The 26,535-nt window shown below is 47.7% G+C and overlaps 1 protein-coding gene across 9 annotated transcripts in view; it reads left to right on the top strand.

Moving 5' to 3' along the window:
• The window catches only part of LOC135896562 (MYG1 exonuclease), a 631,131-nt gene that overhangs the window by 154,584 nt on the left and 450,012 nt on the right, over positions 1 to 26,535 (top strand). The window contains exon 1 of one of the 9 annotated variants that reach the window (XM_070525819.1): positions 4,235 to 4,379. The exons of the other annotated variants lie outside the window; for them this stretch is intronic. The gene's annotated coding sequence lies outside the window, so the exon portion shown is untranslated. Of the gene's footprint in view, positions 1 to 4,234; positions 4,380 to 26,535 lie in introns of those variants that run through there. 9 annotated transcript variants of the gene reach the window in all.

Below are 26,535 nucleotides of genomic sequence, written 5' to 3'. Positions count from 1 at the left end.
CACGCAACATTTTCTTTATGCGCAAAGAAATAAATTCTCGCTGGCAGCTCAGAGTATAGTATTTACTCGAACATAACTCAACTTTTTTTTCTTTTTTTGCGCTACGCTGAGGGCGCCATCGACCTATATTACTGACCAAAGGATCTCGACCTACTCGTATATTTGTGAACAAAGTTAGCAAACTTACCAAGCTAACGGAGTTTTTCCGTGGTACCCGCCGGGAGCCAAGTTTTCAGATTATTCAGACTGGCTTTAGCAAAAGCTGCAAATCCAACGCACTCTAGGGCACTGAGTACGACTTAGGGTTGTCGAGGACATGGGTGATTCATCAGATGAGGACGACTTTTGTGGCACTTTTGGCTGGGATGCAGCTTATGGCATTGGGCATAAAGAAAACGTTCTAGCGGAGCTTACGATAAATAAAGGCACGTCGTGTTCCAAGTTTTCTTTTTGTCTATGGGGGTCAAGCTATGTTCGGATTATATACTTTTTTATTGTTCGGCGAATTCAATATATAGGGCGAAGCGTCTGAAGGCGTCGAAATCCGCAAATGTGTTTTTATTTCACCTTTTCAAATCTACCTACCTCGCCTATAATGATTCGAGAACTCTGTGATGGAAGCAACGCGTTCAAAAATATCAATCGAATAAAAAAGAAGAGCTCTCGATGTATGTATTTCAGCAAATGTACGTTTGCACAGCGCAAGTTTATTTCTATATTTGCCTGTTTCGACGTCGATTCGCGCAAGCACCGATACAACTTTGGTTCGAAATCACCTTTCTCGCGCATGCGCATGGCATTTTAGCAGATTATCCGTCGCTGTCGTCGTGAAGAGTGCGAAAGTTCCATTGTTACAGGAACAAATTAGAATAACTCGGCACAAGGGAGCTCGCCACGATGCATGCCGTGTCAGGTAGCTCGACTGGCTGTTCGTCTAGTGGGACGGTCAGAAGGCAGAGGCGCTGCCTTCTGACCATCCTTTTCACGCCTGTAATTCGGGATGCTTCTGTGGCGGCTGTTCCCTGTTATTTGAAGTATATTAATCTCCTACAATGTAATACTTGGCGCGCCAAAATTCTCTACGGCATGGCCGGAAATAATAATAAAAAATTCAGAGCCATTGCACTGTCTGAAGATGAAGGACCAGTGGAGCTGTACATACGGTGATAAATACGGTAATTGTAAATATGTTGATTGACAATAAAATAGACCTACCACAATGAACTTCGTTTTTTCTTCGCTATTTCCTTGTTCTTTTAATAAATTGCATATTCTGCGCTTTTCTTTTTATTTGTAACCTTTTTGTTTTGTTTCTTGGATTGATTATTTAAAAAAAAAAATTATGAGGTTTTACGTGTCAAAACCACTTTATCATTATGAGGCACGCCGTAGTAAGGGGACTCCGGAAATTTCGACCACCTGGGGTTCTTCAACGTGCACCTAAATCTAAGGACGCGGGTGTTTTCGCCCCCATCGAAATGCGGCCGCCGTGGCCGGGATTCGATCCCGAGACCTCGTGCTCAGCAGGCTAACACAATAGCCACTGAGCAACCACGGCGGGTGATTGATTATTTTTAAAAATTATGGTATTTTACGTGCCAAAATGACGATCTGATTATGAGCCACGCCGTATGACGTGCCACATAATCAGATCGGAAATTGGGACCAACTCCCTTTCTTTTACGCGAACCTAAATCTAAGTTATCGGGCGTTTTCGCGTTTCGCCCCCCATCGAAATGTAGCCACCATGGCCGGGAAGATTTATCATTTGGTAACCAAAGTGACTTTCGCTTTATGATCGTTCTGATATACGGCCAGTGGCTGTGTGGCGACGCAGGAAAGATTCTTGGCCAATGTGAGGTCTGTACACGACCGATGACGCGTCGTGTGCACAGCGATGTTTGTGTAACATGGGGCGCTATAACGTAAAACTATTCCAAACTTTTCTATTCCAGTTCTGCTATCAGCCCTCCACGATTGGTCAAAAACTTTTTTCGACCACGCCCACTTCGCCTGTCTGTCACGCGACGTCACGAAAACCGCGATACCTCCCCATCTTATATGATGTGTACACACCGATTATGCATGATTTGACAGAAAAAAGAAAAACATTTATTTCTGATTCGACCTCTTTTCGCCATTAGCCCTCGGTTATTGGTAAAAAGTTTTCGGGCTGCACCCACTTCACCTGGCTGTCAAGCGACGTCACAAAACCGCACAAACTCACCGCGTCAAAGTGACGTGTACGCGATAAAGACGCATTAATATGCCGCACAAAACTGAATTTTCTTCGGAATAGCCGCAGGCTGCCCCGTTCTGAAAGGAATAAAAGATAGCTGTCGCCGATCGCTGAGACGCTGGCTACTCGCACCTGCCGGAGAGCATGGCTGTAATTGCGTATAATAAAGCTTCTTGCGTGGCCGTGTGACGTTTTCGAGCCCTTTCGGCACGTTTACCATCTCATTCTGCCAACTCTTCTTTGCTGAGGGTCAGTTTTAGCGTGATTTCTAAGCTTCCGTTGCATGCCGCCGTGATTTTCGACCAGCCACCGCAAGCTAAGTAAGGGAAAGCCGACCACTCGCAGACGCCGGCACCACCCTCTTTATCCAGTTATCGATTTTCAGTGCACTGGCTCTGCCCCAGTGACTCCCTCTCCACTTGAGCGTTCTCCTCGCCTCTTGTCAGCCAATTAGATACGACAAGCCGCTCAGTGTAGGCAATGTTAATCGTTTTTCAAGCAAACAAAAGTGACCTCCTATGAACGAGGAGAGCGTTTGATTGGTCTGTTCAGACAACCCTGCGGGTGACCGCCCGGTGCTTGCATCGGTGGTTACGCAAATGTGACGTCAGGAAATTGGAATAGAAATATATTGGAATAGTTTTACGTTATAGGGCCCATGGAATGCCGAACCTTTCCAAGAGAAACGCCACGATCTACTTTCCGTCTGGCCGAGACAGGTCTATGCATGAATCATCACCCACATTATGATGGGAGTGGATTCGGTAGGGGTGATCCAACCACTGGTGCATACCCTTGGCGTTTGCTGCAAAATCTTTGTCTGCATTGCGTGCCGCCCGTCGCCGCGCACATTCCCGCTGCTGTCCACGACTGTGTTTTTCGTAGGCGCGCCGTTCTCCCGGAGAACTCACCGCACCCGACCTACCTATTGCACAGGTGGAAGAGAACTGAGATACAGCTATGTGGTTTGCCCGGTTTACCTATAGAGCCCGCGACGTCAAACCTCAATCCATACTACACAGTGTTTTTTCCGGTTTTACTTTTTTTGTTACGCTATTTTTTTCGTAGTACGTTTTGACACTTTTTGCTATTAAATGCAGCTGGGGCATGCCCAGCGATAGGCTATTGCTTTATGCTTCTTTTTGTGGTGGTCGCCATCTTTTTTTGCCTACGCACACAAACCGCCAGAGCCTAGCGTATAACAGCGCCGCTGTAAAACGTTAAAACATTATCTACGGTAGAAAGGACTTGGAGCTGGTCTACTTCGTTACTATACGACTAGAGCAGCGGATCGGAGACAGAACCCGACGAAGTCGACCAGGAAAATGCTGCATGATTAAGAAATCACGATAAGGAAAATGCCGATGATAACACAAACAAAACAAAAGCAATGGAAAATGAAATGGGCCGTTACAAAGAACGAACGCTTTTGTCTGGGTGCTTTCGTTTGCGAGTGTCGCCAGGCACGTCCACTTTGTGCTCTCGGGGGTGGCCGTCGGGCACAGCTCTGTCGCTCATTGGCGTGGTGAACCAAGACGTTCGCGCGCTCGAATCGTGACATGCAGTCTTGTTAAAGTAAGGTTTCTCGCTTGCCTACGTCTTTTGCATTACTCTATCAGTTATGAACTATCGGTTGGCCAGACAAGGCAAAAAATCAGCAGCCTGAATCCCCTAATGGCATGAATTCAGCGCGCGAAACATGGAATTCCGATCAGCGAGTTGGCGCCACTGGGAACTACACCGCCATGATTATAATGATCGGCAAACTTCTTTCTCCAATGGCGTTTCGCCGAGGTTAACTGAGCCGTTTTTTTATCTTTATTAATAATACTTTCTTTTTTTTAGCGGCCATGTCTTGCAGTCGATTTCGTGCTCTCGGTGGTGGTGCTGCGTTTTGCCGAGGACCAAAGCAGTGCCTTTTCTGACGCACCTGCGCGGCTGTGGCGTGTTTCTCGCGAGCCATGGCGAACTTGCACGATAGCGAATTACTTGAGCTTTGCATGCCTCTATCGTTCGTACGTCGTGCTCGTTCCGTGGACGTGCAATCTTTCGTCGGAACTGTCACGACGTTGGGATCCCTCCCGGAACTTCTACTACATCGTTAGCAGCTTGCCGTTTCACTTCGAGAGGACCGCGCCTGGTAAGCCACGTGACCTTTGTCCTCTCACGCTGCTTTCCGAGCTGACCGCGAAAGTTTTTGCAGGAATGAAGCCGGCCAAAATGTTCGACTTTCTTGCGGCTGCTTCACCACTCAGAACTTTTGTGAGCATCGTGGAGGGCTTACGCTGATGCATTCACTGCGGCGTTTGACTTCAATGGGGTTTTTATTGACAGTGTCGAATTGGCTGCTGAGCACGAGGCCGCGGGTTCGAATCCCGGCCTCAGCGGCCGCATTGTCTTGTGACCGAAATGCGAAAGCAGCCACGTACTTAGATTTAGGTGCATGTTAAAGAACCCCAGTTGGTCGAAATTGCCGCAGTCCTCCACTACGGCGTGCCTCATAATCAGAAAGTAGTTTTGGCAAGTAAAACCCCATACTTTATTTTAAATGTCGAATTCAAGGATACTCCCCCATACGTTTTGCTGTTCGCAATACAGAAGCAAGGTATTTTTTCCTGCGACGGTTATTCTCTGTCACGCGCTGGGCTTGGCGGTAGCCTGGCCAGGAAAAAAGATTATTCTTGATGTTTGTGCTGTTCTTGTGACTCATTTAGATAGAGTCATTCCAGAAGAAGAAAATGGAAATCGGGGGCTGTCTGAACATGGCCGTGCAACGTTATTGCCACCGGCGTCCGCGTTATACCGTGACAAATGCCAAAGGTGTCGAATGAGATACTTTGGATACTGATTCTGGGAGTCATGCTTGTTTATGCGCTAGCGCGTTAGTAAAAGCGCAGACACTAAACGCTGACAGACGGTCGACGCATTTCATGTATGTGGTTTTCCTAACGGGCTGGAGCTTAACCAAGTATGAACAGCCACCAACTAGACCCCTCTCGTAGCACTTTTCTGGGATGCAACTGTAAGAGCGAGGCTATGTGGGGTCATGCGTTTCGAGAAGTGATGAAGAATTACTGGCTTTCAGACTCATGTAGCCTTGAAGCAGATATCGATCTAGATTGTCTCGGAAGATAATGCATGCATACAGAAGCCTAAATTACTTATCAAACTTGCTCGGGTAACGTCCTGGGTACTTGAAGTGTACTCGCTCGCGTTGCACTCATAAAAGAGAAGCTGAGGCGTCCTCCAGTTTTTTTATTTGATATTTGGCTTTTTTGTTTTAGAACTGTTAAGTTAGCCGAGCAATCTTTAGAAATTATTTTTTATGTCTTTCACTTTCTAAGGCCTTTTGCTTAAATAGAAGTGGGTAACCAATAATCGTATTTTTTCCCCACAACTATGGTTACATTACACTGTGGGATGTGTGTGCTGGGTTCGCGACTAGATTGCCTAAAGGAGGACAAGAATAAGATTCTGACTTGTCTGTTTGTCTCTACCGACATGCAGTGGGGACATATAGGGAGACACGCACCACGCCCCAGCGTTCTTGTCTGTCCTGATTTGGGGAAACTTCGCGCAGCCGAGGCTAAAAAAAAATGATGTATTTAGCTATAGCCTAAAAGACACAAAGGCGAAATCATTGTAAATTAAGCCTACTGTAATTCAACCTCATCCACCGTTATCCACTTTAATCCTCTTGCATCACCTTAATCCACTTTATTAACCTTAATCTACTATAACTCATGCTAAGATACCTTAATTCACCTTTATTCACCCTAATTCTCTTTAATACATATTTATCCACTTTAATTCACTTTAATCCGCACTAATTGACCTTAAACCACCTTAATCTAATCAGTTAATCATTCAACAATTAACTTTGCTAATCATCAATGAAGACTAAGACAAGGCTGGACATGAGAAGTACGCTTCTGCCCTTCTATGGGTCACATCGTTCACCCTAATCCTATCACTAATAAATCAATTATTAACTTTGCTAATCAATAATCATTTCTATTAAACGACTAGTCATGTTTGGGTTGAAAAATAGAGTCATAAGGCTTTCGCCTTAATAAAATCATGGAGGTGGCCAGGTAGCATTGCCGTAGTGATCGGCTTCCACTTAACTGAGAAATTTAGTGCGTCCGGTGTTCCGGCAAGCGCGGGCGGTTTGCCGGATGAGCGGGGGTGTAAATGTGAGCGGCCAGATTGGTGGCGCTTGCTGGTGGCGCAAAGCTCAACCACCCAAACACAGAGCCAATTATTATAATCTTCTAAGCAGGGTTGTAAGTTTTCGAAAGCGGCGTAATTATGAACACAATTACGCCGCTTCCGAAAATTTGCACCAGCAGTGAAGCAGAATAAGGTAGGTTACTGCAATTTTAGCTCTGTGTTTGCCTGGTTGAGCTCTACAACACCAGGCGGCTGCACTGCTCCGGCCGCTCACGTTTACGCCCCCGACCGCCCCCGTTTGCCGGAATGGCGGACATGCTAAAAGTTTCTCATTGCGGGCCCTACGGAGCGGCGGTCAGTGAGCACCGAGCGCAGCAGGAGAGCACCCACGCATTAGGCGGTGATTGGTGGTGAGGACGACGTTCGGCCACGCGTCGGAGAGGTGCCTGTAGAACGCTGGACTCGCCACGTATACTGAGGCTGCAACAGTGGACTCAGCCCCACGATTGACCGTGGTCGTCGGAGCCAGAACCTGTAAATCGTGCAAATTAAATGCCGTGCAATGGTTCGCTCCCGTAATTCCATCATTTAGTAGGGCCCACATTGGGTGCGCAGCAGAGTATCGAAGCTCCAAAGGCGACACTATGGAAAGAGAAGGCTCCGTGGTGGCGACATATGTTCAGTTCCGCCGATTGAGAAAAAACGAGTAGGCGCTGCCGTGGAAGCTCCTCAATGCATGAACTGGTGTCTTCGCTGAAAGTCACAGGTCCCAGAAGCTCCCCAGGAAAAATATACTGAATTCGGTAGCGTCCTTCCGGAAGAGGAAAATGGAAATCGTGGGTTCGTTGAACGTTGGTGTGCATGTGGTGTTTTTGAAACACCTGCGTCCATGTAACATCCCAAATGCAAACGCTGTCGAATGAGATACCGAGTGTTTTCGTTCTGGGGTGCGTACCTTGTTATGCGCTAGCACGTTACTAAAAGCGCAGACACTAAACACTAACACGCGGTCGATTCATGTCTTGTCGGTGCTCTTCGTAACGGGCTAGTGGATGACCAAATAGGAACAGTCACCAACTAGCCCATTTCATAGCAATCGTGCTTGTGGGATGCCACTGTAAAGGCAAGACTATATGGAGACGCGTCTTCGGAGAAGTAGTAAAAAAATGCTAGTTTTCGACTGACCAAGCCTGGCACCAGACATTGTGCGCGGAAGATGTTGCTGGCACACAAATGCTTAAATCGCTTTTTTTCCTTTTTTGTTGGTTTCACGGATTCTCTCCGTGTAGGGCGCCGAGGTAAAGGTAAAATGCTGGACAGAGCCTCTGCGCCTCTACAGTTCAAACTCTTCTCAAACTCTGGCGTAAATGCTTCTGCAGCGAAAATGTCATAATGGAGCCAGAGTGTTAGCTTTTCCATTGCAGGACTCTCGTTTCAACAACAGCAAGACCACAAGGCTTCTCTATAACTTATTTAAACGACAATTTGTAAACTGGCGATTCATGTCTCTTCGAAGCCCAAGGACTATATCTCACATGTAGCAGTGAACCTTATCTTAAAGCTTCGATAAGATTTTATCGCACCCGGGTTTAGCACAAATATGACTGCTCTATTTTTAACCATTTCCCGCGTTTTTGCTTCGTTGGCATGCTTCGGAAAGCGTACTCGCTCTTTTGCCATTGTAAATCATAATTCCTCCGTTACAAGCGAGTCCTTAACGACATCGGTAACCACGGTCAGCTCGGTTACACAGCAGGCGAAGCGGCGGTTACGCAGCGAAACACTGTCAGTGTGACTGCGGTTGCCGTTAACCGCGATTAGGGCAATTTGGCAGCCGGCAAACAAGCGGTTAGCATGCTTACTGTGGTTGACGCCAAACGGAGCTCGACAGCGTTGCCTGGAAGATGTCAGACGACGGTTCTGTCGACGGCGGAGTGCAGCGCGGGCTCTTCGCAGTGGGCCTCCCAGAAGCGCGTCGGCTGACCCGACTCGACAACGGCAACGCTGATACGAAAGTGGGAGGACAATGTGTCCGCAGGTCACTGAACCTCGGGAATGCCACCTTGCACGCCTTACAAATAAACGCTAGTGGCTATTTATCCTCGTCTACCACAATAAGTACTGGAGCTGAAGATACCAAACACCTTAAAGCACACAAACTTTATTGGGGTTAGCGAGGCAGCCGCGCCAGACTTGGCTCCGATTGCAATGGGTCGCACGAGACAGATTGTCCGCGCCAGCCAATACGTGAAAACGCGTATAGGGTTCGCATTATAATAGGGAGCATCGTAATCGTCGGCATTTTTTTTTTACTTCAGGAGAGAGAGAGAAACTTTATTGCAATTGTAAAGATTTGAAGGAGGGGTGGTCGGAGCCTCTCAGTCCAGGACCCCACTGGCCTCTGCCGCCTGCCTGACCTGGCTAATTAAGGACTTTTGTCCTGCCAGGTCGGGGCGGGCGAGCTGTGCCTCCCACTGCTCCATTGTCCTACTGGCATCTGGCCTATGAGGGTGCTTAGTGCACTCCCAGGTTATGTGTATTTGGGTAGGTATGCCACCGCACGAAGGACAGTTGGCCCTATAACGAGCGGGATACATGGCGCTTAGCAATTTTAAATGGGGGAACACCCCGGTCTGTATTTTACGCCAATCGGCGGCCTCTTCCCCGTTAAGGTGTGGGTGAGGCGGCGGGTATTTTCTGCGGGCTCCACGCTGATGAGCAAGGATGTCTTTGAGATACGATACAACCTGGTTTAAAACGGAAGGCGGTACAATGTCTCACAGCATCTTCGTAGCGCATAGCGAGGAAAGGACTGGGAAGTGAAAGCCGGTCCCTAAAGCGGGGGTGCAGTTTAACACCGGTTTCCGAAGCGTTAGCTGCCACGATGCAAGAACGGTACAAACCGACACGCTCCCATTCGTGACACAAGGAAGAACCTCAATTATTCTGCTGTGTCGGACGCGATGTTGTCGTTAGATTTTTGTCTAAAAAGTGTGCGTGTGTAAAAAAGTGTCTAAAAAGTGTGTCTGAAAAGTGTGTAAAAAGGTCGCGCGGTGCAACAGCTTACACAAGAACAGGTCGTTCCATTCTACAGAGTGGTGCTCCACTGGAGTTTGCGTCTGCATGAGAGCAGCGTGCCTGTGGGTTTCGATCCCACCGTACATGACAACCGGACTATCCCGCGCAGCGCTATTGGAGCCAAATAATGGATCCGCGAGCCTGCATGTTATCGCTCCTAACCACTGCAGTTCGTCAAGGAATCTTTGTAGTCTTGTGAGAAGCACTTCGTCATTGTATGAGTAACGAGAGAATTAGAACAGTCATTTTGCACCACTTTGGTGGCAGCGTAAGCCTATTAGCTCAATATCTCCCACGCGAGCCGTTAAAGCGCACAAACGCGACGTTGAAGGTCATATTCAACAAGAACGCACTTTCTGAGATTCGACAAACGCCACAACGTCGACTACGACTCTCGTTTGCAAGAAATATCGCGGCACGGAAACGTCACCGTGTAGTTATGACGTTGTGATACTTTCGTTCACCCAAGTTGACGTCAAAAAAGGTTCATTGCAGAGTGGCTCCTGGGGCAGGTACGTTGGCTCCTGGGGCAGGTACGCAATAGCCTCATGATACATACCCAATGGTATGTATCACATATTTTTTATACATCACCTGCCTGCTTCCTGTGTTTTAAATAATTAGGTACGTGCCAATGTTAACGTACACAGCAAAATAACATCTGGAATATAAATGCTGGAGCTCCACGTCTTAGCTTATGGCGTCGGGCTCTTTTGGCGGGGCGCATTTGCATCGCAGTTTGCACAAGTTTTCTACTTTATATAGTACCTGATACCGCGAACTTGGCCTGCCTCGTACAAGAGGTGACCTTGACAAGAGGTGAGGTACAAGAGGTCAGGCCTTAAAACCGGCATTGCGTTATCACTTGGTGCACTGCCAGCACCTTCGCCCCGTCGTCTGCTTCACATGCCAGTGCACTGACTTCTGCCGTTCGCGGCGCTGTTCGCCTACGCGCCGCTTACGACGGCCGCGCGATGCATGTAGCTGGTATGAGCCATATTCGACGACAACAACGCCAACATAAAAAAAAAATCCCAGGACGCCTAAGCACTTGTTATGAGGTGTGAATGCGACAGCATTAATGTCCAATTGGACGCCACTGAGTCGTCTTTAAAGGTAGGAACCGGAAGGTATGTCCAGACGCTTTACCAACGCCTCCTAGATAGCACAAGGGCTGCGCACTTAGATCCGTGACGTCATGTTACCTTGCTCGACAGCCCCAGAGGCTAATGGGGACGCTCCCGAGGAAGCCGCGGTGATTTTGTCGCCACCGCTTCTGTCACGTCGGGCTTGGCGATGGAAATTCTAGTCCAAGTAGCATGCGTGGTGCATACAGGGACGCCGGCGACAATATAACGTGATTTCTTTTCTAACCTCACTAATGAAGTGCTCCGTTTTTGATCAACACGTTCGTGGTCTACGGAAGAAATTCTTCTGTTTGTGCGAGAACGTGCCAGCTTGTTCGTAACATGTTGTAGCCTTAACTGAAACTCGGCTTTGCAACGACTTACTGCCCAAGAATTCCTTTTCACCGGCATACACAGTTCACAGATGCGATCGCGTGTATGATGAACCTGTTCAGTACGGCGGTGGCGTGCTGATTGCCGTGCGGTAGAATCTTACCGCTAAGTGGCGTGCTGGAGGAGGAGGAAATAACTTTATCGTGTCCTGAAAAAGCCCTCCCCACCCACTCTTGGTTTAGTGGCCGGCAGGGGTCGCGGGTCGCACCCACGAGCGGACCTTGAGATTTTGCCAGCCATTGCGTGGGTTGAAGTTCCTGTTAAACGTGGCAACAATGTGCTGCTCTGCGCAGCCGACTTCACTCCTAACATGAGTAACTTGCAGTTTTCTTAACATATTACTAGTTGAAGTTATTGATGTTGCAATATATTATGTCCTAGTAGCTGCTGATTTCAATGTTCCCTCTATAGTTGGGGTGTCTTCACGCGCGACATATACATATTTATCATCCCTTCGCTGTAGTGCGCTGTTCTTCTCTGTGGAATTTCTTGGAATAACGCAGTTTATTGGTGTTACTATTCAGCTTGCAGTGTTATGGATTTGATTCTGACTAATATCTGCATTGGTGAGTGTTCTGTTGCTGTTAGCAGTTTGGCTCCTATTGACCACTGCCATGTTCCGCTCGAATACGGGATTTTCTTTAGAGCTGATTCATGTGTTGAGCGAACCTGTGCGCTGGTTTTTTTTCCCAACGGTGACCATGTAGGTCTTTCCCAATATCTCAGTGATGCCGACTTGTCTGAATTGTACCGTGCTGTATATGTCAACAAAGCGGATGGCATCCTTACTGAAGATGTATAATTTGCTCTGGCAGCCTTCAATACCTGCAAATAGTTTTGTCCTGCTCGCTATCGCACATGTTTTTCAGAGGAATTGCGTGGTTTACTTCGTAGGTCATCCCCTGCGTAGCGACAGTGATGCATACGTTAAGTTTGTCGAGAAGCATGTAAAAAGCGATCCCAAACGTTTCTAGACCTGTGCTAAACGATTACAGCTCGGAGCGTGCTTAGGTTAATATCCTAAATCATCCATCTCGTGGCATTCTTAATATCTATTACAGTATCGCCAATGCATTCGCTGAACACTTTTTCATCGTTTTTCCTGAATACTGCGGATGCTATTAGCTCTGGTGACTGGCAGTATATGTGCAGTGACCATTTCAACATTTCATGTTCTTCAGAAAACGGTATCGCAGCAGCCGTAAGTTGAAACCGAAGCCTTCTCTTGCTTACGACCGTATACCAGTTTTTTTTTATCAAGAGCTCTTCTGTTTTTCTTCCTCTCCTTACTCACATTCTTAATCTTTCTTGTGTGCAAGTGCCTTTTCTTCTTGTTGGAAGAATCCAAGGGTCGTGCCAGTTCATAACAGTGGCATCATAAATTACGTTCAATAATGGCCCCGTGTCCCTCTTGTCTCCGTTTGCAAAATTGTTTGAAAAGTTGTGTTTGCACATCTGCCGTCCTTTTTTAAGCATAAGCTTAGTATATACATACATGGCTTTCTTCATGGCCGGTCAGTGGAAACAAAGCATGCTTGCTTTCTTGACGCTGTTCGACCCACTGTTGCTAAACGGAGGCACAATTTAAGACACGTTTTCCTTCCTTGCGCTTCCCAACTCTACTTGCATCCGGCGCCTGACTGTTTGCTGTGCGTCGACGTCGGACGTAAACGCACCGGCATGTTCACACTCGTCGCCATCCGCGGCTGTCGTTGCACTAAGCTGTGTGAACTGGACCGTGACTGAAGATTGGGTTAGTTCCCAAGACATTGAGAATGACGAAGCATCGCAAAGAGTAAAGTAACTGCAACGGAGAGTGTACGCGAACTTGCCGACATATGTGGAACCGGCGAAGCAGCTCACGAAACTAAACAGTGAGACCCACGGCTCCTCTTACATCGAAGCTGTTTATAGTATACCCTCCGTCAGTGGTCGATGTCCGTCCATGTAGGGTTGCGTCGACAAGAAAAAATGTTCGTCTCCAGTTTCACGCGAATACTCTGTAGACCTGAATCTAATGTAGGCATGTTGGAAAAGAAATATGCTTGAATTGACAGATTAGACGACTCTATCATTTCGCTGATTTTCATTTACTTGTCTTAATTAGTTCGTTCACAGTGAAGTTGTAAACTTTATTGAATTCCCGTCTGCTGTTAATACGTGGCCGTATACTGAGGGAGAATGGTTACAGAAAACGGCTATAACTCTCGTTATATCGGAACTACACTGAAAGAAATTGCACGACAATTAACCACTAAGGCTGCTCTAACATTACGCTGAGTGTCATCTACTTTCCTTAATTAGGTAGTTCACAGTGAATTTGTACATATTTTGGAATTCCCGTTTGCTATGCGGTGGTACTTGCACACGTGTCTACCCAATAAAAGAATAAGAATAAATTATTGCACAGTCAAAAGATTCATTCGTCTTCTGTTTCCAATAATAATAATAATAATAATAATAATAATAATAATAATAATAATAATAATAATATCACCTATGTATGCATAGATGGCTCGATTGAGGTAAAGCACACCACATCTTCGCTGCTCGTCTGTTCATCGATGGCATGCGGAGAGCACGTCGACCGACACCATATAAGGAAAAAAAGCGTTGCATGAGTGGAGGTCTGTCTGCGGCGACTTCTGTGAATCGCACCCACGCTTCACCTGCGCATTACATCACGCGATTTCTCGATCAGCGAGGCAATGGAGCCACACTTTGCACCGATTGCAAGGGGTCGCACGAGACAGATTGTCCGCGCCAGCCAATACATCGCGAAATGAACACGCGTAAGGTTTCGCATCATAATTAGGGAGAGTCTTAATCGTCGGCAAACTTTTTTTTACTCCAGAAAGGTACGATACAACCTGATAGAAACCCGAAGGTGGTACAATATCGCGCAGCACCTTCGTAGCGCACGGCTAGGAAAGGACTGGGGAATGAAAGCTGCCCCGATGGTGGGGGTGCAGTTTGACACAGTGCTTCAAAGCGTTAGCTGCCACGAGACGAGAATGGTACAAACCCCACACGCTCTGCGTCCTGACGCTAGGGAGAAAGTCATTAATTATAGTAGCCAAATGGAAGCTAGAGCGCACGCACTTAAATGCTTTAGCTCGTGTTATGTGGGACGCGACGTATTCGTTCCAGTCGTGTCAAAGAAGCGTAATACAGTAGAATGCCTGTATTACAAAGTGCTTGCGGCGTCCGAAACGCTTCGTTATACACGTCACTTCATCGTAAATGTCGCGCAGCGCAACGGCTCACACAAGAACAGGTCATTCCGTCCGATAGTGCGGTGCCCGACTGGAGCTTGCGTCTGCATAAGAGAAGCATGCGATCCCACCATACAGAAAAATAGAAATGGGTCGGGGTTCATATTGAAGCCGAAAATTGCACGCACAAAGCTACATGTTATCGTTCCTAACCACCACAGTCTGGCATGCTTTGTAGTCTTGTGAGAAACACTTCACAAGGTATTATTTATCCCACCATGGAGAAGAAATAGCTGCACCCGTCCAGCGCTGATGGAGCCAAACAATGCACGCACATGCCTACATGTTATCTCTCGTAACAACTGCAGTCGCTCTGGCAGTGTTTGTAGTCTTGTGAGAAACACTTTGTCATTGTATGATTAACAAGAAACATACAACAGTCTTTTTGCCCCACTTCAGTGACAGCGAAAGCCTCTTAGCTCACTATCTCCTATGCGAGCCTTTAAAGAGCACACACGCCATGTTGAAGGTCATATTTCGCAAGAACGCGCTTCTTGAGACTAGAAAAAAAAAAACACAACGTTACTCCAACCATCATTTGCAAGAAAAAATGGCTGTGGCTAACTAAGGTTAAGCCCAGGATGCGAAGCATACTAGCCTTTATTTTAACGCGACAGCGTTAAGGAGCTCGTGTCGCAGAAAAGCCGGTGTCGTCGGCATCGGCTCAGGCGTGCGGCGCTTGCTCAGGCGCACATTTCGTTGTCGCGCCGAACGCTGCGTTGCTCGACGCTCACCGCGTCCGGTGCGGGGCGCGTAGTCGCTGCGCCGTAGCAAAGCCACCTAGAAACAGTCTCTGTAGCACGCCGCAACCTTCGCTTCTCATTCCAACGAACAGCTCTGTCTCCAGAAGGCATCTCACCTCGTGAGTGTCTAGCAGAGGCAAGCGCAGCTGCTTATATACCGCCGCGACGCCGCGAGCGACGGCGCGAGTTGGAGCCCCGTTTCTCCTCTGTCGTGACGTCACGGTGTCACGTGGTCAGCCTTGAAGGCGACGCCGCGAGCGACGGCGTGAGTTGGAGCCCCGTTTCTCCTCTGTCGTTACGTCATGGTGTCACGTGGTATTGAAGGTGACACCGCCGCGCCTGAGGAGCTGGGTTGAGCTCTAGTAGTATGCTTCGCATAAAATCACGTCTCGGGAACGTTACCGTGTAGGTGTGATGTGATACTTTCAGTCACTCAAGTTGACGTCAGAAAAGGTTCATTGCAGAGCGGCAAATACCCGTCGGCTCCTGGGCCACGTACCCAGTAACCTCATTATACATGCTCATTGGGACGTATCTTACACATTTTTGATACGTCGCTGCCTGCTTCTCCTATTTACATAATTGGGTATACGAAAATGTTAACGTGCGCAGCAAAATACCATCTGGAATATAATTGCTGCAGCTCCACGTCTTAGCTTAGTGCGCCGGGCTCTGTTGGCGTGGTGCACTTGCATCGCAATTTGTACTAGTTTTCTACTTTATATAGTAGCTCGTACCGCGAAGTGTCTTGTACAAGTGGCGACCTTTCTCAAAAGCAGACACACGAAAATGCGTTTTCTGGTAGGTGAGGGCTTAAAACCTGCACTGCGATATCACTGGATGAAGCGTGAGAGCCTTCACCCTGTCGTCTGCTTCACATGTGAGTGCACTGACTTCTGCTGTTCGCGGCGCTGTTCGCCTATTCGCCGCCTACAATGGCCGCTAGGCGCATTTAGTTGGTATCAACCATATATTTATTTGACGGCAACAACGTCAGCAACAAATATCCGAGGACACCGAAGCAGTCTTTATGAGTTGTGAATGCGGAAGCATTGATGTCCATTTGGACGGCGCTGAGTGGTGCTTCGAGTTATGAACTCTTCGCAGGCAAGCGAGCGCGTCGAGACGGTTGACCAACGCCTGCTAAATAGCGCAAGGCCTGTGCAGTTATTTCGGTGACGCAATGCTACCTTGCCCAACTGCCATATAAGCTGGTGGGGACGCTTCCGAATAAGCCGCGGTGATTTGGTCGTCACCGCTTTCGTCACGCCGAGCTAGACGATATGAATTTTGGTGCAAGTAGTATGACGGGATAAAGCAGAGTGCACAAGCCTGTTATCTAGGAGCAGCAGGTTTAGCCTAGTAGGTAAGAGACTCGGGGACGGAGCGGGGGTCGTTCCTTCGAAACTTACTACCACCAATGCGTTTCCTCTCCAATTTATTCTGACTTTTGCGCATTAGTTTCTTTATAGCGATTACCGAGATGAAGCGCAGGCAAAAGTTTGCGCGGACGCGGAACGGGCGACTAAGAGAGGCCTCCGAGACCGGGGGTGACGTGGCGTGTCCGCCGATGCGTATTTAGGGGCTGGTTCGCTGCTACAGACGCCGGCCCTTTCTCTCAGCGGGCCATTTGATGCTGTCGCCCATTATCATCGTCCAGCATTTACGGCTGTAACGACTGCGATGCACAGTCTCTAATGGAAAGAAAAATGGAACCGCTCCTGAGAATTGCAGTAGTATACCCTAACATGACGAGAAGCGACTTAAGACTGTGAAGCTCAATTTTGTGTGGTTGTGCAAGAACTTTGTAATGCAGCAGGTGCGCAGAGTGGTAGCGCAATTACTGGCGGTTCTCAGGTTCTCAATATTACTGCAGTTAACTGCGGGTTCCAAGCTGGCGCGTATCCTTCATACCTGATGATATCGCTAAATAACATGCAAGGACCAGATGCCACATTAAGATGTAATTTGTGCAACACACAAGCTTGGCTTATCATCAGAAATATCGCAAGTGCGCAAAGAACACGTATCTAATTTTCGGATAATATATCTGCTCTCTCAGCAGATTTTGGACACTGCAAAAAAAATGTGTGGCAGATCACGCGCTGACATTCTTGTGTGCGAGGCGTCGCACTCACGAGACTTCCGCAGCTAAGGGTTCAGCCACGCAGAAAGTATACGTTGTTGCAGGCTCTGCGAACACCCCAGGTTGGGCCTTATATGTCTTACAAGCTTGCCCATCTGCAATTACCGGGGCGCATTATGTGACGCGGAAGCGTTCAGCTGGCTCTGCCTGGGCCTAAATGAAAGGACGAACGCTCCACTGGGGTCTTTGCAAAGAAAACTTTCTGCTGAGTATGCCAAACAGGGTCGCTATAACGTAAAGGGGTTCCACTCTGACTTTATGCCACTATCCTAACTTCATATACTTAGGAGTCATGTACTTAGGAGTTGCAGAGAACCGTTTTTTCTGCATCCACTCCACGAAATTAGATGAGGTTTGTTCTTTGTAAAAGAAGGTGTGACTGTTAGTGGCGAATTTTCTGCTTCGGCCGTCAATTTTTCGACGAAAATTGTCGAAAATCGCAAAAGCGCACATAACGCAACAGTCAAGTTTACAAAATTGGACGGAAAACGATGCCACAGTAATGTGAATTGCATCCCATACAAGATCTAAAACGTACAATACTGACTTGTTATATATGGCTATCAAATAGACCATTAATATGCGAGTAAGACTTTGCTAAACGCTTGCGAAAAATTTAACAAGATCACGTAAGATATGAATAGATTTACCAAATTAATCCGCTTTAGATTCTTTATCTTATGCAATTGACAGAACTGGTATATGTGTTCTTGAGACGGAGTTACGGATTTGTAAAGTTCGTGCTTCCGTTTTTCTCTTTTTTTCAGACTTAGCAATTTTCAACACTTTCCGTAACATTAAAATGTATAACTAAAATAAAAATTCCGCTTCCAAGACTCACTAGAACCTACCTTTCCCTGTCAGATGCACCATATTTTATGTAATCGGCCCAGGGGTTATCTTGGAAATTCATTTTTGCGTTTTACATCTATCTGAATAGGCGGCATCGGAGATGCACCCATGCTAAAGCTTGCTCTTAAGAAAGACGTATTCAGAATCTTGCAGCTACACCCGTTGCATTACAGTTGCACCAAGCTGCAAGCTGTCGTACATGTGTATCCTTGTCCTTCCAGCTTTCTCAGTGCTTCTTCCATATTTGAGGTCAGATCTTGTTTGCTTTGGAGGCAGCAGCGGACCTCGAAGGGCCTCTGCTTTTATCCCACTCACGGAACGCACACTCACGCCGGTCAGCTGACTCACTATTTTATGCACGCCGACGGTGGTGAGCTGCACATAGTCACACGTGGTCGCAACATAAACACGGCCCGTAAATAATTTTTTTTCTTTGCGTATGAGACAGGACAGCAGCAGCACCCAGCAGCCGCGATCGGCAAAGTCCGGAAATGTTCGCGAAGAAAGCTTTGCTCTTAATGCGACGACCTGCTCACTGAACGCTAGTCTTCCCGCTGACGAAGTACCGTACAATGTAAAGCGAGTGTATCCGAAAAATGACGATTTCAACAAGCGCTACCGGTATGTGGGGTTATGAAGTTCGTTATGTTGCGCATTGCACTGGTTTTTATGTAAATATAGATGCATATCGTGTGTTGTGGGGAGGAGAGATCCCGTGCTCAGCAAGGCAGCCTGCGCGCCCCACTTTCCGTCATATTTGTGTTTGTTGTGATTATCTGCTCTGTCGCGCGCAATTGACTAAGATCGAAGCATTTTCACCGCGATTTTGTTGCTACAGTATGTGTTACCGTAGTATGCGTTTTCGGAGTGTGTGTTGTAGTAGTATTTGTATGTGTTGCTGCAGTATGTGATGCTGTAGATGTGTTGCTGTAGTGTGTCTTGATGTAGTACGCGTAGCTACAATCTGTATATGTGTTGCCGTAGTGTGTTGCCGTAGTATGTGTTGCAGTAGTTGTGTTCCTATAGTATACGTGTTGCTGCAGTATGTGGGAAGCATGTGGCGGTGGTGATTCGCGCCATGGACGTTATCGAAGATGCAAAGAAAGGCTAGTGCCGCATCTAGCACAACGCCGGCATGGCTACATCAGGTGAGGGGGGGGGGGTGAGGTCGTATTCTGAGACTGTCCTCCTACTTGACATGTCCGTTCCTCCTGCTACTGAAGCGCTAGCTCTTGGACTTGCTTGGAGTACCATATCATCACGCGGGTGGTCCGGCACGCTCTGCTTTTGTGTAACCAGCGGGCGACGGCGTTATTTGCGAACTTTGTCACTGTAAGTCTGTTGCGAATGGGGTGCAGGCGGGTCGGGCTCGGAGAGCTCTGGCCAGTCGTCATCCCACTGGAGCACCGCAAACGTGTTACATGTCGGCACTGTTTGTGTGGCAGCAAGCGGAGGCCATTGCATATGATTCCCGCGATGAACCTCCTGAGTGGCCTTTTGCTTTGTGGGACAAGTTGTAGAAGTGATCTCGTGGTCGTCGCACTTGCAGAGTCCACATCGGTAAGACACTGTGCCAGCTTGTACAGCTTCATCGGGCGCTGTAAACGGAGAGGATCGGCGCATGTGGCCAGGTAGGAAACAGTTGTAACAATACACGCCACTGGGTTTATATGGCCGATGTCGTAGAATGCAGCCATACAAGTACAGGCGGGCTGGTGGAATTGGTGGGCCCTGCAAGGCGACGATGCAAGAGTGCCCCATTCTCATGTAACGCGCTTGAATTACACGACGAGTAGGACAGTCGAGCTCACGCAGGGGAGCAGTCTGGTCCTCGCCAGCGTCCACGTTATAAACGACACAGCGCTCTAAGTCCGAGCCCTGTACCAGGTACACCAGGACCGGCACGGTGACTTCGCTTGTGATCGACAGACGCTGAAGCGTTTAAAAACTCTCGACAGCCGCCAATGTCGGGAGCCACACAGCGATGGTATTTGACTTATCGTGGCCGTGAAGCTGCGGAAGCATGCGGTGCCAAGACAAGTGTCGAGGTTCGCCTGAATAATCCTCTTCGTAATCTCCGTGAGGCTTGTGAGGGCCAGAGCTGTAATGGTTGCTTTATAGCAAACCGAGGTGGGCGTCGGCAACTGGGTGGTCAGTCGCTGACAGTAACGCTTGCCTTAGGAGCCGTTGTTGGCTGAAGACGAATATTGTGCAAATTGTTCCGAAGGACGCCTCTGAGAATCACAGGTAGCCGACGGCACCAATGGTAGCGCAGAAGACAAATCCGTAGGGGTACTCGGTTCTTCAAGCACAACAATTGGAGCACCACTCCCACTCGGTGACTGGGAAGCCATCGCCGGGCTTCGGCCTGCGGCCAGATCACTCATGGTGTGATGTGCATTTTAGAATGACGGTGGGTGGGCTGTAGCCGATGGACTTGGGGCAGGAATCAGGAGCTGGGATCTAGGCTCAGGTGTCAATTGTGCTGCCGGCAATGCCATTCTGTTGAGCGGCGCCGGCGAATCTACTGCCGCCAGCGCGTCAACGGAGGCACTAGGCCTAGTCCCGGTGCGTGATTCAGCTGCAGAGATAATGGAGTGACATTCGCTGAATACGAGAAAACCAGACTGCGCATGAGTGTCCGGAGCGTCCTCGGATGACTTGTGGTCTAACCTCTTGAAGTATGATACCTATTTTCGAGGAATCCGAGATTTTTCACGGGAACGATGTGGAGCCACCTCAGAAGGGACACTTCGTCGTCTTCCATTTTCGGGTGCAGTTGAAGACAGTGTTCCAAAGTGCTTGCTGCAACGAGACGAGAATGGTACAAAGCAACACTCTCCTGGTCGTGACGCTAAGATGAACCTCATTAATTCTCGTAGCGGAATGGAAGCTAGAGCGCACACACTTAAGTGCGTTAGCGGGCGCTATGTGGGACGCGACGTATTCGTTCCAGTCGTTAGAACAAAGTGTAATACAGACGAACGCCTTTATGACAAAGTGCTTGCGGCGTCCGAAACTGTCCGTTCTAAGCGTCACTTCATCGCAAAGGACGCGCAACGCAAGAGCTCAGACAATAACAGATCAGTCCGTTCTACAGAGTGGTGCTAGACTGGGGTTTTCGTCTAGGTTTCGATCCCACAGTAATTTCGCGAAGACCATGGACTTCCCCTGGAGCCAAGTAATGCAAGCAAAAGCGAAAGTTTTAGCGCTTTTAACCACCACAGTCACTCTGGCAATCTTTGAGGTCTTGTGAGAAATGCTTCGTTATTGTGTGACTAAAGCGAAAATCAGAACAACCGTTGTGTGCCATTTCGGTTGCAGCAAAAGCCTTTTAGCTCACTGTCTCCTATAAAAGCACAGAAAGGGAAATGTGATGCAATCAGTCATTTTTGGCAAGAACGCTTTTTTGAGTGTAGAAAAGCGCCACAACGTCGGCTCCGACCCTTATTTGCTAGAAAAATCGCGTCACAGAAACATCACCGTATAGGTGTGATGTGATACTTTCAGTGAACCAAGTTGACGTCAGAAAAGGTTCATTGCAGTGCGGCAGATACCCGTTGGCTCATGGAGCACGTACCAGTGGCCGCGTGACACATACCCAGTGGTACGTATCTTACACATTTTTGATACATCGCGGGCCTGCCTGCTTCGCCTATTTACATAATTAGGTATGCCACAATGTTAGCATGCACAGCAAAATAACATCTGGAATATAAACCCTGGAGCTCCATGTCTTAGCTTACCGCATCGGGCTCTTCTGGCGGGTTGCACTTGCATCGCAATTCGCACTAGATTTCTACTGTGCATAGTACCTGGTACGGCGAATGAGACCAGCCTCTTACAAGTGGCTACTTTTCCCAAAAACAGGCACACGAGAATGGGTTTTCTAGTAGGCCAGACTTTAAGACGTGCAGTGCGATATCACTGGATGTACCTTGAGCGCCTTGGCACCGTCGTCTGCTTCACATGCCAGTGCACTTACTTCTGTTGTTCGCGGCGCTGTTCGCCTACCCGCCGCTTACGACGGCCGCCCGGTGCATGTGGCTGATATGAGCCATATAGTTATTCGACGGCAACAAAGTCAACAAAAAATCCGAGGAGACCTAAGCACGTGTTATGAGTTGGCAATGCGAAAGCAATAATGTCAAATCGGACGCCGCGGAGTGGTCGTTCGAGTTATGAACTCCTCGCTGGCCAGCGACCGCGTCGAGACGCTTGACCAACGCCTCCTAGACAGCGCAAGGCAAGTGCACTTATTTCCGCAACTTCATGCTACCTTGCCCAACTATTATATAAGTTAATGGGGACGCTCTCGAATAAGCCGCGGTGATTTTGTCGTCACCGCTTCCGTAACGCCGGGCTTGGCGATGGAAACTTTTGTGCAAGTCGCATGACGTCGTAAACCAGAGTGCACACGCCTGTTATCTAGGAGTAGCCGGTTTAGCTTAGCAGGTAAGAGACTGGGCCTCTGATCGTGGGGTAGTAGCTTCAAATCTCACTACCACCAACACTTTTCCACTCCAATTTATTCTGATTTTTGCACATTAATTTCTTTATAGCGATTACCTTGGCGAAGTTAGAACGCAGGCGATAGCTTGCTAGGACTTGCAACGGGCAAATAACAAAGGTCTCCGAGAGCAAGGGTGACCTGGCGTCGCGACGATGCTCTCACCCCTCACGCAACACCTGCCGCGCCAGCTCAGCACAGGTCTACCCTCCTGTCCCTTCTGCACCGTCGAGGCACACACGTGACGTGGCATCGCAGCCAATAAGAATTCAGGGGCTGGTTCGCTGCTACAGACGCCGGCCCTTTCGCTATGTGGGCCATTTGATGCTTTCGCCCATTACCATTATCTTTACGGCTGTCACGGCTCCGATTCACAGTATCAAATGGAAAGAAAGGTGGAACCACTCTTGAGGATTGCAGCAGTATACCTAACATAACCAGAAGTGGCCTAAGACTGTGAAGCTCAATATTGCTATTGGCTATGCAAGAGCTTTGTCGAGCAGCAGCTGCGCAGTGTGATGGCGCATTTACTGGCCGTTCTCAGTATTACTGCACTGTACTGTGGGCTGCGAGATGACGCTTATCCTTCAAACATGATGATATCGCTAAAATACATGTGAAGATCAGATGCCAAATTACGATGAAATTTGTGCAACACACAAGCTTGGCAAATCATCAGAAATATCGCAAGTACGCAACGAACACACATCTAATATGCGGCAAATATATCTGCTCTCTCCAGGTTTTGGACACTGCAAAGAGACGTGTGGCAGATCACGCGCTGACACTCTTGTGTGCGAGGCATCGCGCTGACGACCGATTCGCGACTCAAGGTTTCCGCCACGCAGGAGGTATACGTTGTTGCAGGCTCTGCGAACACCCCAGTTTGGGCCTTATAGGTCTTACAAGCGGAACAGGGTAGTTATAAGCTAAAGTGATTTCACTCTGACTTTGTTACAATATACTGACGTCATATACTCACGTAACCGCCGACGCAAGCATGCGCGGTTACTCCTACTGTTATTTCAACAGTTCACTCAGACGCTCTCCTTTGCAGGAGTGACTTGTTTGGTTTCAAACCGAATATTATTGCCTAACGCGAATGGTTTTCTTTATGTTATGGGCCAAACTAGAGATAAGGAGTGCGTAGGAAACGAGGCACTTTCGCTGGGGCCGAGGTAGCGTACTGAAAGTAGATAGCAGGGTGAGGAGAATGGTGCCGGCGTCTCCGATTGGCCCGCTTCCTTGTTCTTAGCTTGTGGCGGCCCGTCCACAACTTTGCCGACGTGCAAGCGGCGTTCGAAGAGCCACCAAAACGAGTGCTCAGTGAAGATTTGGCAGAGCGGTGTCGTATTTACGCCGACAGGGTTCAGCAACGGCTATGTTGCCATGCAAAATTTTCTTTATGCGCAAAGAAATAAATTCTCGCTTGCAGCTCAGCGTACAGTATTTACTCGAACATCACTCTACTTCTTTCTTTTTTTATGCTACCCTGAGGGCACCATCGACCTATATTACTGACCAAAGAATCTAGACCTACTCGTATATTCGTGAACAAAGTTAGCGAAATTACCAAGCTAACAGAGTTTGCCCGTGGTACCCCACCGGAAGGCAAGTCTGGAGATTATTCAGACTGGCTTTTGTAAAAGCTGCAAATGCAACGCTTTCTACGGCACTGAGTACGACTCAGTTAGGGGTGTCGAGGACACCGGTGAGTCATCTGACGAGTACGTCTCCAATGCCAGTTCTGACGAGGATGCAGCTTATGGCATCGGATATAAAAAAACCTTAGTAACCGAGCTTAAGGAAAATAAAGGCGTGTCGTGTTCCAAGTTTTTTTCCACGTGGGTCGACCAATGTTCGAGTTATATACTTTCTTTTATTTTTCGGCGAGTTCAATAATAGCCGTAGACTTATATTTGTCTATCTACGAGTAAACACGATAGGCACACAGAGCCGGAATCATAAGTTGGCTGCAATCTTTTATTCCTTTCGGAATGGAGCACTCCTCAGGCTATTAGAAAAATACAATTGCAGTTTTGTTAGGCGTAATAATGCTTGAACAGAGCGGATACACTTAACTTTGACATGTGGTTTTTCGCAATTTTGTGATTTCGCCTAACAGACAGGCGAACTAGGCGCGGCCCGAAAACATTTTAACCTGTCGCGGAGAGCTAATGGTGACATAGGCGTAGATTCGGAAAGAAATGTTTTCTGTTTTCTTTGGTTCCGGCTAATGCTACATAGTCAGTGTGTACACGTCCCCTTGATACGGAAAGTTATTGTGGTTTTCCAGACGTCTTCCGAGAGGCAGGTGAAGTGGGCTAACTTCCAAAAATGCTTGACGAATCGCAGGGGGTTAACGAAGAAAACGCAATGGAAACAGATTCAAATTGCTTTAACTCACAACGTTCCAGGTATTCTGTAACGCAAATATCCTCCTTTCTGATATAATTCCAATCTCCGCATGTCGAACTTCGCAATCGCCGAAGGTAAAGTCGGTGGGGAACCTCAATAGTTTCCTTCGCAGGAAAATGCAGACGCTCTCCTTGTTTACAGGATACCCCTTTTGCTTCGTTTACATAGCAAATGGCGGTGCCTACCGCGACGCGTTTTCGTTCATCCACCTGTTTACGAAAGGCCAGGCGCGCGCTCAAGAGGCGAGGATAATAATGGCGCTGGGCCATTGGAGCGAAAGTAGGTCACCAGAGGAGGAGGGTCGTGCCACGTGACGCTTCGTCTCATACGAAGAGTGCATGTGAGGACAGAGTTATGCCGACGTCTCCGATTGGTCCGCTTCCCCTTGATTAGGCTCCGCTGCTTCCTCGACCATCGCGGTGACGTGCGACGGGGCTCTGAAAAACACCGTCGGACAATCTTGACACCGCCCGAGAAAAAACGGTAGACAATCTTGTACCGCCGACAGAGGTTCAGAACGGCAGCAACGTTTAGAGCAGATTATAAATTTCAGCGCTCAGCGCTGCGAAAGGGCACGTCAGCAATCATTCTTAAGCTAAGAATTTTTGACAGAAGCATTGTATTAAAATTTCAGTGTTGTGTGGCTGATGGGCTATTATTCAAGGCGCAAAGTCAATATAGGTGACCTAACAAGCAATAAATTGACATCATTGATGGCTCCCCCCCAAGAAATTTCCTCTACTCTTTCAGAATATTTCACCACAAATTGATGCATCTCAGCAAAACATCAATAAAGCTATAAGAAGAAACCTTAGCTCGAGAGCTATCTAGATACATGTAATAGGAGGAATCGTTTTACCACTGCACGAAAATTGATCAGGCTTGTTGCATGTAAAAGCATTTGTGACTGTTACTAGCGAATTTTCTACTTCGGCCGTCAATTTTTTTTTAAATAAAAATTGTTCAAGATCGCAAGTGCCCAGAAAACGGAACTGTCATGTTTACAACTTTGGACGAAAGGCGATACCACAATTGTGTGAATTGCATATGATAGAAGATCTAAAGTGCACAAAATTTATTTCTTATACATGGCCGCAAAATAGACCGCTAATATGTGAATAAGGCTTTTGCTAAACACTTGTAAGCAATGTAACAGTATCACGTAATATACAAATTGAGATACCCAATTTATCCGCTTTAGATTCTCTAATTTATGCAGTTGACAGAACTGAGTTGTGTGCTCTTGCTGCAGGGTTGCGGATTTATGAACGTCGTGCTTCTGTTTTTTTTTTTCAGACATACCAATGTTCAGCACTTTTCGTAATATTCAGGTCTACAATAAAAATTCCTCTTTCAACAGTCACTAGAACCTATCTTTCTCTCTCAGAAGCACCAAATTTTATTTAATCGGGCCATGGTTTATCTCGGAAGTGCACTTCTGCATTTTACATCTATTTGAATAGGCGCCATCGGAGTTGCGCCCGTGCTAATGCTTCTCTTTAAGCAGGATGTGTTCAGAATCTTGCCGGTGCATTCGTTGTATTTGAGTGATCCACAGACCGTTGAGTGGGATAACAAACA

This window comes from Dermacentor albipictus, chromosome 9, assembly GCF_038994185.2.
Source record: "Dermacentor albipictus isolate Rhodes 1998 colony chromosome 9, USDA_Dalb.pri_finalv2, whole genome shotgun sequence".
NCBI lineage: Eukaryota > Metazoa > Arthropoda > Arachnida > Ixodida > Ixodidae > Dermacentor > Dermacentor albipictus.
This window is presented reverse-complemented; position numbering and strand designations above follow the sequence as displayed.